The sequence below is a fragment of the Arachis duranensis genome, chromosome 3, assembly GCF_000817695.3.
Source record: "Arachis duranensis cultivar V14167 chromosome 3, aradu.V14167.gnm2.J7QH, whole genome shotgun sequence".
NCBI classification, from domain to species: Eukaryota; Viridiplantae; Streptophyta; class Magnoliopsida; order Fabales; family Fabaceae; genus Arachis; species Arachis duranensis.
Window position 1 is genome coordinate 72,810,113 of NC_029774.3, and position 9,954 is coordinate 72,820,066.

Here is a 9,954-nt window from a genome sequence, read left to right on the forward strand (position 1 = left end):
CGCTTTTAACAACGAATCAGGCTCATATAATTAAATAATAGATAATAATTAGGAAGACAAGTTGGTGATGCTCAGTTTCTGGTATGATCTAGACATACTAAAAATTGGATCGTTACACATGATGTGCATCTATTTGCTATTGTTTGGGTATGCATATTGTATTTAGTTTGCCTATCTGAATACCCTGTTAATTGCTAATTGTATTACTTGCTATACTTGTTTTCTAATTATGTTTGATTTGCATTGATTACTAATTGTGCTTGTTGCTACTGAATTAAATTACTGAGATGGATAATTATGATATTAAGAGAAATGATGATATTATGTTGGAAAGAATTGAGATTAGAGACAACTGATAAAGGCTGAAACATAGTAAATAAATCTTTTTGGGATTAGAGATAACCTTAGGCTTGAACTTTGTGAGTTTGGAGACTTGGATTGTCTAGTGGGTTCATGTAATTTTACATAGTCTCTATTTGGAGCTATTACCCTACCGGAAACCTTCGGGTTCTCACCCGTTATGGAAATTTCTGTCTTTTTAGATACGGGGTATGGCGCACCTTGCTGAGTTTGCAAGATTCCTTTTGGCAAAGTGAAGAAGGCTTTACTTTTGGAGTTTATTTTGTTATGTATTACTTTTCTCCGCATTTTGCATACTATATTGTATATTCCTCTTAGAGAGTTATATTCTGGATAAGCAGGATGTTATTTTATACACTTTTAGTTATGTTATATTCTAGCTGGCCTTTTCTTTGTAGGTCAAGACTAGTTCTAACTAGGTTTTCTCTTTTGTTTCTGTATACAACACTTCTTATCTTTAATGCTTCGTATGTGACAACAGTTGTTGTTTTGTTTATCCTTTCTTCACAGGCTCCTAGCTATATTATTATCCTTCGAGTACTATGTATGTATTTTGCTTTTATATGTCGTAATGCCTCACCACCTTTAATTTACGACTATAGTGTAAGGCTTGTGTGTAGTAGGGTATTACATAGGAAAAAGAGAATGAAAACGGGATAATGCAGTACTGATGCGTGAGCATCTTTCCTATCTTTTCCTAGTGAATTTTCATCTAATTTGTTGAGTTTAATAAAGAATTAATTATATTTTGGCCACTATGGATGCTATTTTGAGTTTTGTGCAATTTTATTTATTTTAGGTAGCATTCGGAGGGATTTGATGAAGTTTCTGCAGAGAAGAAGAAGAAACCAAAGAGATAACCAGTGAAGACCGACGCGGACGCGTAGCTCACGCGACCGCGTGGAATGAAGAAATCGCAATGACGCGATCGCGTGCCTGACGCGAACGCGTGGATTGGAATATGCACAAATGACGTGAATGTGTGGACAACGCAGACGCGTCACATGCGCGATCTGCAAAAATACAAATGACGTTGGGGTGATTTCTGGGCTGTTTTGACCCACTTTCCAGCCCAGAAAACACATATTAGAAGCTGCAGAATGGACAAAGCAAGTGGTCCCCACCCATCAACTGAAATTCTGTTAATTAATTCGAATTTAAATTCAAATCTTATCTTTTAGGAAAAGATATTATTTTTATCTTTAGATAATTAGATTTTAAATTAATTAGGATTAGTTATAAAAAGGGGAGACTTCTCTTCTATGAGGTACATTACATTAGAGGGATTCCATTAGGGAATTCTATACAAATTTACATTCTACATTCCATGAGCAACTAAACCTCCACTGTTAAGGTTAGGAGGGATTTAATTTGTATGGATTGATTTTATTACTTTTCTATTTTAATTTATGTTTTGGATTTATATTTAAGAATTGTTTTCGTTCTTTATCTTATGAATTTGGGTGGAACGGAAGTATGACCCACTTTCTATTTGGGTTCTTGTATAACTTGGAAAAGCTCTATACTTGAACAACAGCTTGAAAACATATTCTCCTAAATTCTAATTATCTGGATTTAACGGGATACGTGACATATAATGCTTTTATTCTTTGGGTAATTAGAATTTTTGTGGCATGCAAACTGGAATTTGATCATGTACCCTTTAATTGGAATTAATTGACCAAGGAATTGACAGTTAATGAATTTGAGGAGACTAGGAAGGTCTAAGGAATTAGGGTCTAGTCACATATAGTTTGTCATAAATTAAATCTTACATAATTAAAATAGTTAGTAAGAAAAGTTAATCCGGAAAAATAGATAACTCTAAAGCCTTAACTGTTTATCCATATTTTATTCCCAAATTATTTAATTGTCTATACTTTTGATATTCTGAATTCGAACTTAAACCTTTTGAACATTTCAAAACCAATTTTTGCTTGCCTAACTAAGCTTATCACTCAATAACTGTTGCTTAATCCATCAATCCTCGTGGGATCGACCCTTACTCACGTAAGGTATTACTTGGTACGACCCGGTGCACTTGCCGGTTAGTAAGTGTGGGTTATAAAATCCACATCAAGTTTTTGGCACCGTTGCCGGGGATTGACTGTGATTAACAACTATTAGTTGTTTGATTGTTTAGATTAGGCGTTTTAATTTTAATTTTATTTTAAAAAAAATTGTTTTATTAATTTTCGAAAAAAATAATTCCTTTCTTCCGTTTTTTTTTCTTTCGTTTCCTGTTTCCTGTTTCCTTTTTTTATTTTACTCCTTTTTAATTTTTTTTCCTTTCTCTAAAAAAAATTATTTCCTTGTTTCGCGTTAGCAATCCCCCTCCCCTGTTTCGCTTTCTTTAAATTATTTTTTTCTTTTTTCTTTTATTATTTAAAAATAATAAAAAATTTATTTTAAAAAAATTTCGAAAAAAAATTTTATTAAAAAAAATTTAATAAATAGCACCAATATTTTTCTTAATTTCTAAAATTAAGTTTGGTGTCTCCCAGTTAGTTTTATTTTAATTCTTAGAATTCTGTTCTTTCTTCTTTGCTTTCCTATTTACCACATGGTGCGTTTAATCTTTTTTGGTGTTTTGTGCTGAGGAAAAATAATGGAGAGAGATCACATGGGTTACTACTCACACCCAAGTAGTGATTCATATTATGGTGGATGGAGGAACTATCAAAATTTTGGTTGGCAAAGCCAAAATCAAAGAAACTTCAATGCCCCATGTTCCAACTACCAAGAACCATCATCTTTCTACCCGTATCAAGAGCCACCATCAGATATTGAGGCTTCTCAGAAGGAGGGTATTATGGAAGTAGAAATTCTTAATACTATTCTTGCCCAGAACAAGCTTATGACTGAGCAAGTGAATCTACTTACTCAACAGATGGGTGGCATGCAAGTCCCAGCTATCAACACCCAAAATCTTCTTCAAGAGGCAAACTCTAAATCCCAAGAAGATCTTAATTGGGAGATGATGATGAGTTTTATGCAAGAAACCAGAGCCTCAATAAGAAACTTGGAAGTGCAAATGAGCCAAATAAGCAAGCAATTAGAAGAAGAGAAAGATGCACAACCTCCAATGCCCTTGGTAAGTAATGAAGAAGAGATTGAATTAGAAGACAGCTACCAAGAGGAAGAGGTTGAAATTGAGAAAGCTTGCAAAGAGGTAGAAGAATTCAAAGAAGAACACAAGGGAGTGGAGCTTGCAAAACCACCATCACCATCCAATACAACATTCAAGTGGGTAAAATTCCTACCATTGACCTTTACTTTTTCACTTGAATATGGGCTACTGGAAACGAATGGTCAACTTAGAGCTCTTTGTGGCATTAAGAGTAAGAGGAAGATGGTTAATGGTAAGAGTTATCAAGCAAGGTTTAATATGATTGCATGCTCCAAATCAAAGTGCAAGGATTGGTGTAGAGCTCACTTAAATGGGTCTAGAAGGTTGTTTGGATGTCTCTGTGAGGATTCATATTGCTTGCCACCAGGTGGAAATAATGGTGATCCACAAGAAGACGGACGTAAAAGCAAGATTTGGGACCCTGGAATTCATTCCCACAATCAACTTTCTTGGGGCCTTGTCACTTGCTTCAAATTGCTCAAAGGCGTTATACGCCTGGTTTGGGATCCCGGTAGCCATTGGAATTACAAACATTGGTGGGGATTCCTGGATCAGTACAAGCACAAGCCACCATGACAAGGAGCTCACCACATGTCCAACTTAAGGACTTTAACTAAAAGTTCTTGGTGGGAGACAACCCACCGTGGTATGATCGTTTCTTTTCATTCATAGTTGTTTTTCGTAGTAGTAGTTTTTGCATTTATTTTATTTTTATTGAGTTCTTACTAATTTTTTGATCATGCAGCTATTTTATCTCAGGAACCGAATACCTCATTATATTTAAAAAAAAAAAGAGAAGAGCACCCGACGCGCAAGCATCGCTGACGCCGAATGCGTGAAAAATAAATTTGAACAGAAAATTACGTGGGAGTCGCGCTGGACTCATGCCTTTCGCACAAACAATCCCACGCGAATGCGTACCCCACACGGTCGCGTCGTGTGTGATTTTCACCATTCACGCGGACGCGTCACTGACGCGGATGCGTGACCTGCAAATTCGACGTAAAAGAGTGTTTGGGCAGAGAGTTGTGCTGGCTTGGGGCAAGAAGTGTGCTAGAAGCACAAATTTGGTCATGCGGACGCGTGACTGACGCGTCCGCGTCAATTGAACATATGGCCATCCACGCGTTCGCATGCGTGACGCGAACGCGTCGTATGAAATTTTGGTTCCCAAGCCATGCAAACAGAAAGTCGCGCGGGCACACGGCTGGCTTCGCGCGAATCGCACAAAACCCAGGTCACGCGATCGCGTGCCTGACGCTAACGGGTCATTATGGAAATTTTGTGACCCAGGCGTACGCGTCCGCGTCGCTTGCGCCGCCCAGTTTTCTTCCTCTCTCTCCCAATCCTAATTCTCTCTTATTCTTTTATCCTTTTATTTTTCTCTCCTCATAATATTTGTCTCTTCTATTTTCAGTTCTTATTTGCTTGAGGACAAGCAAACCTTTAAGTTTTGTGTTGTTGGACACTGCGCTTATTGGTTTTCAAACACAAAAGGGAGGCGAATCATCTTAATTGAGGAGTACAACCTGAAGAATAAAGCGATCGCTATGATAACTAAGGTGGTTGAGTTCCTTTCATTTTTATTCCTCCCCCTCTTCTTCTACGTAATGTTCCAGTTTTCTGCTATTTTGCTTTGTTTGTTGCATGATCTTTTATTAGTTAGAATCTTAGGACTAGTTTAGTTTTCTTCTTTTTTCATGCTGAAAAGATGTTTCATGTACCACTCACTGAACTTGAATCCAAAAAGAAAAGAAAAAGAAGTGATGTATTGCATGAGAAATTGAGTTAATTCTAAGAATAGTCTTATTTAGTTAAATGTGGTGGTATTTTCTGTGATTTTTGAATGCATGATATGAACAGTGCATATTTGAATTTGAATCAAAAGATGTTGATGTATAAGGAACAGGAATTTAGAGAATTATTATGACTTCTTCGAAATAAACAAAAATTTAATCCTTGAAGCAAGAGAAATAGCAAAAGAAAAAATAAATAAATAAATAATAATAACAGCAAGGTCCAAGGCTCTGAGCATCAATGACTAGGGAGGTCAGACATGATTAAAAGCTCAAAGAGTTGTTTCCCTAGTCACATGCTTGTGATGTGATTGTGTCAAGTAATCCTTGAGACAGAACACTTAGAGTCGATACCAAGTGCGTTTAACAGAGTATGCCAAAGGCTTTGAGCACCACTGTCTGGGAGTAACTAAAAGAAAAATCAAGACTCAAAGAGAGTTCCCCAGTTAAGTGCATGTGGTATTTCTGTGTCAGGTAATCCTTGAGACAAAACATTTAAAGTCACGGCTAGGCTCAAGGTGCAAAGCACCAAAGAAAATAAATTAAAGTAAATTTTGCTGTGTTCAAGGATTAAACTGAAATATAAAAAGAGAATTCATAATATTATCCGGATTCTAATTCCAGATGACAGTGACATCCTTCTGATTTAAAGGAGAGTGAAATGCCAAACCTATTCAGGATTACAGTTATAAACCCCACTATAAAAAGAGACATGAGCTTAACCGAACTCTCATTCTCATGCAAATTCACATCCTAAACTTATATTAGTTTTGGTTGCTTGAGGACAAGCAACAGTTTAAGTTTGGTGTTGTGATGCGTGAGCATCTTTCCTATCTTTTCCTAGTGAATTTGCATCTAATTTATTGAGTTTAATAAAGAATTAATTATATTTAGCCACTATCGATGCTATTTTGAGTTTTGTGCAATTTTATTTATTTTAGGTAGCATTCGAAGGGATTTGATGAAGTTTCTGCAGAGAAGAAGAAGAAACCAAAGAGATAACCAGCGAAGACCGACGCGGACGCATAGCTCACGCGACCGCGCGGAATGAAGAAATCGCAATGACGGGATCGCGTGCCTGACGCGAACGCGTGGACTGGAATATGCACAAATGACGCGAATGCGTGGACGACGCGGACGTGTCACATGCGCGATCTGCAAAAATACAAATGACGCTGGGGTGATTTCTGGGCTGTTTTGACCCACTTTCCAGCCCAGAAAACACAGATTAAAAGCTGCAGAATGGACAAAGCAAGTGGTCTCCACCCATCAACTGAAATTCTGTTAATTAATTTGAATTTAAATTCAAATCTTATCTTTTAGGAAAAGATATTATTTTTATCTTTAGATAATTAGATTTTAAATTAATTAGGATTAGTTATAAAAAGGAGAGACTTCTCTTCTATGAAGTACATTACATTAGAGGGATTCCATTAGGGAATTCTATACAAATTTACATTCTACATTCCATGAGCAACAAAACCTCCACTGTTAAGGTTAGGAGCTCTATCTATTTGTATGGATTGATTTTATTACTTTTCTATTTTAATTTATGTTTTGGATTTATATTTAAGAATTGTTTTCATTCTTTATCTTATGAATTTGGGTGGAACGGAAGTATGACCCTCTTTCTATTTGGGTTCTTGTATAACTTGGAAAAGCTCTATACTTGAACAACAGCTTGAAAACATATTCTCCTAAATTCTAATTATTTGGATTTAACGGGATATGTGACATATAATCCTTTTATTCTTTGGGTAATTAGAATTTTTGTGGCATGCAAATTGGAATTTGATCATGTACCCTTTAATTGGAATTAATTGACCAAGGAATTGACAGTTACTGAATTTGAGGAGAATAGGAAGGTCTAAGGAATTAGGGTCTAGTCACATATAGTTTGTCATAAATTAAATCCTACATAATTAAAATAGTTAGTAAGAAAAGTTAATCCGGAAAAATAGATAACTCTAAAGCCTTAACTGTTTATCCATATTTTATTTCCAATTTATTTAATTGTCTATACTTTTGATATTCTGAATTCGAACTTAAACCTTTTGAACATTTCAAAACCAATTTCTGCTTGCCTAACTAAGCTTATCACTCAATAACTGTTGCTTAATCCATCAATCCTCGTGGGATCGACCCTTACTCACGTAAGGTATTACTTGGTATGACCCGGTACACTTGCCGGTTAGTAAGTGTGGGTTATAAAATCCGCATCAAGTTTTTTACGTTAATAGATTATTTAGACACACTCCTAGAGTATCAAGCTTTTAATGTTTGTTTTTTTTTCGGTTAGGAAACTTTTAATCTTTTTTGGTAGCAACTAGTTTTCTTGGGTATACCACTTTGAACATTCATGACTCATATAACTATTAGTGGCAGGGATAACTTCATATTTTAGTCAGCCCAAAAAATCTCGTCTATATATATAAAATAAAAGAACAGCATCCTCTCAAGCCCATTGGCTCAAAACGAAAGTGCATGCCATTAAGCATTAACCAAAAAAAAAGCATTAACCATTCTTCGTTATATTTTTAATCATCTAACACAAGAAATATTAAAACCTGAATCCATCTAATTCTAACAGACTTTTGATATAGATTCCACCATTGGCTAAATCTGTTCTCTTACACACGTTTAAGTGACAGCTCGTCCACATCAGATTCAGACCTCTGGATGTCTCTCACTATCCACACCATAGAACTTCCCCTCAATACCAGACTATGTTTCTAATCAACAAAAATACCAATTTATTTTCTAATATGATTGGGAGACTGCACCCAAGAAATAGGTTAAAAAAATGAAATATCAAAACATGGGAATAGATCATGCTCTTTTTTAGTGTCTTCATATATTGATGGTTTCAGTGGTTAAGAGAATGGGGGGTTGAATCTTAGCCCCCTTTTTTTGCTTGCTAACACTTTCTGAACTCAGAGGAGACTTTTCTGTTTTTAGCTCGTCCCTAGCCACGAGACTTTTTCATTTTGTCTCGTCACTTGGCACGAGACATTTTTTATTTTTTGCTCCTGTGCAGTAGAAACAGAAATGGAGTAGGAGAGAAAGAAAATTACACCCAGATATATCCTGGTTCAGCTGCTAAGTGCAGTGCAGCCTACATCCAGTCTCCATCACAAACATGATGAAATTTCACTATAATCTTCCAGATTACAAATTGTAAAGTGCTAACCCAACTTACAAGGGATTCCCACATAATCATGAAACACAACATAGATGAACAAAGGAACTCTAAGACATCTATGGCTTTTTCTTTTAATTTTGCACTCTCTGCCTTTTTTCGCTCTATAGCTTTTTCATACAAATCTCACTGTTTGCCTTTTTCCATGAGACTCAAGACATGACAAAATTAAACAGAAAAATTACAAAATAGAATACATTGAAGGAGAAGAGAAAGCTGTTAGCTCAGGTAGCTCTAAGAACTCTGTGCCTTGCACTCTCAAATTTTCTCCTTAAAAACAAAAATCGGTTCAGCCACAGAGAGAGAAGAGATAACTCATGCAAAATCCAACATGCAAATACCTCTAGTCCTTCTTTGGTCATCATTCTTCATCAATCCGAACTCTCCATCCTTGGCTTGCTCTCCAAGATGGATTTCTGGCCCTTGATGCTCCATGATGATGATGGCTTCATCTGCTCTAATCTCTGTCTCTTCCATCACTTCGCCACTCTAGCTACTTCCTGTGGGGGTTGAGCAGAATTAGAGACAAGCCATGCCTCCAAGAATCTCACCTTGCTGGCCGAATCTTCTTCTTCCTTTTTGAGCATGAAGAGCTCAAGATTACCTCACTAAATATAACCATATTTGGTGAAAATCTCAGCCACAGCTCATTTTTATTTTAGTATTATTTCTTGTCATCATTGTAATGGTCTTGTAGAGTGTTCTTCCTCTACCTCGGTAGCTCCATTTTGCTTTCATGGTTTCCTGGTTAATGACCGAAGAAGAGAAAGAGATGGATGAGAGAGAGGAAAGAGAAATTATGAATAGTGGTTAATGAAACAAAAGATAGAGAATAAAAGTGAAACAATTTCCCTTTCTCTTTGCTGACAAGCGTGTAGCCTTGGTGCTTGCAATCAAATCAATTTGTCAATTTCTCTCTCATAGTTCCCATGCAATAAATGATAGTTGAATGTAATTTGAAATCCAACACAAGTTTGAATTTTTGGATCCGTTGAAAGCAATTTTGCTTTCTTTCTTCCACTTGTTTCGGATCATGCATGAGGAATTAAATTGGGCTTAGTTGTTTCAATCATTTAATTCTGGCCCAATAGTAACATTTGCTTTCCTGATAAATTTTTTGGAACATGCATAAAGCAAATAAGAAAACATTTTCAACTTGGACATGTAACCTTAATAGATTAAATTTGGCCCAAGTAACATAAAGAATCAATTCAGCCATATTCATCATATATTATCAAAACCAAAGGCTGAATGTAATTGGGCTTGCACCAGAAATTTGTTTTTTGGCCCAATATTAAAACCTGGAACAAAATTATTTAATCAATATATGTTAAATGAAAATTAGATTAATAATTTTGTAATTAATTATTTTTAATAATGTTTAGTCATCACAAATATTAATTTAGAGTTTTCCAAACTCATCAATCTCCCCCTTGATGACAAACATTATTAAAATTGAAATGGAAAGA